This window comes from Brassica oleracea, chromosome C9 (genome assembly GCF_000695525.1).
Source record: "Brassica oleracea var. oleracea cultivar TO1000 chromosome C9, BOL, whole genome shotgun sequence".
In the NCBI taxonomy this organism is placed as follows: Eukaryota; Viridiplantae; Streptophyta; class Magnoliopsida; order Brassicales; family Brassicaceae; genus Brassica; species Brassica oleracea.
The window spans coordinates 53,149,412-53,150,975 of record NC_027756.1 but is presented as its reverse complement, the minus strand read 5'-3'; positions in this window follow the sequence as shown (position 1 = coordinate 53,150,975).

Here is a 1,564-nt window from a genome sequence, read left to right as displayed (position 1 = left end):
ATTAAAAAATGTTTTATATACTGAAGCCTATAATCTTTAGTGTTATTTTAAAATTTTTAACCACCTTCTACATTTTTATTAATTTATTTAAGCTCTTTTTCATGGTATATGAGAATTTTTATAGTTTTTTTACCTATTAATTTAATAAAACTTCATAATACTCCCTAAATCGATGGAATAACCACTATAAAATCACTATTTTCTTGAAAAACGGAGACAACAAAGGCTCCAAACCTCTTTGAACATTATCATATGTTTGTGGAGGATGCAACTATGCATTAAAAAAATATTGTCGTATTTTTTGACATTTTCTGAAAATCCATGTGTACCCCTACGAAAATATTAAGTTTTTGGAAAATGTTTTATATACAGAAGCCTATAATCTTTAGTGTTGTTTTAAAATTTCTAACCACCTTCTACATTTTTATTAGTTTACTTTAACCTATTTTTCATGGTATAAAGGAATCGTTATAATTGTTTTACCAATTAATTTAATAAAATTTCATAATACTCCCTAAATCGATGGAATAACCACTATAAAATCACTATTTTCTTCAAAAACGGAGACAACAAAGGCTCCAAACATCTTTGAACATCATCGTATGTTTGTGGAGGATGCAAATATGCACTAACACAATATTTTCATATTTTTTGAAATTTTCTCAAAATCTATGTGTAACACCCCTACGAAAATATTGAGTTTTTGGTAAATACTTTATATATCGAAACCTATAATCTTTAGTGTTGTTTTAAAATTTCTAACCACATTCTAAAATTGTAATAATGTATTTTAAGCTCTTTTTCTTGGTATATGAGAATCGTTATAATTTTTTACAAATTAATTTAATAAAACTTCATAATACTCCCTAAATCGATGGAATAACCATTATAAAATCACTATTTTGTTGAAAAACGGAGACAACAAAGGCTTCAAACCTCTTTGAAGATCATCATATGTAAGTGGAGGATGCAACTATGCATTAAAACAATATTTTCGTATTTTTTGAAATTTTCTCAAAATTTATGTGTTAACCCCTACGAAAATATCGAGTTTTTGGAAAATACTATATATACCGAAAGCTATAATCTTTAGTGTTGTTTTAAAATTTCTAACCACATTCTACAATTGTATTAATGTATTTTAAGCTCTTTTTCTTGGTATATGAGAATCATTATAATTTTTTACAAATTAATTTAATAAAACTTCATAATATTCCCTAAATCGATGGAATAACCACTATAAAATCACTATTTCGTTTAAAAACGGAGACAACAAAGGCTCCAAACCTCTTTGAACATCATCATATGTTAGTGGATGATGCAACTATGTGTTAAAAAAATATTATCGTATTTTTTGAAATTTTCTCAAAAGCTATGTGTTAACCCCTACGAAAATATTAAGTTTTTGGTAAATGTTTTATATACTGAAGCCCATAATCTTTAGTGTTGTTTTAAAATTTCTAACCACATTCTAAAATTGTAATAATGTATTTTAAGCTCTTTTTCTTGGTATATGAGAATCATTATAATTTTTTACAAATTAATTTAATAAAACTTCATAATA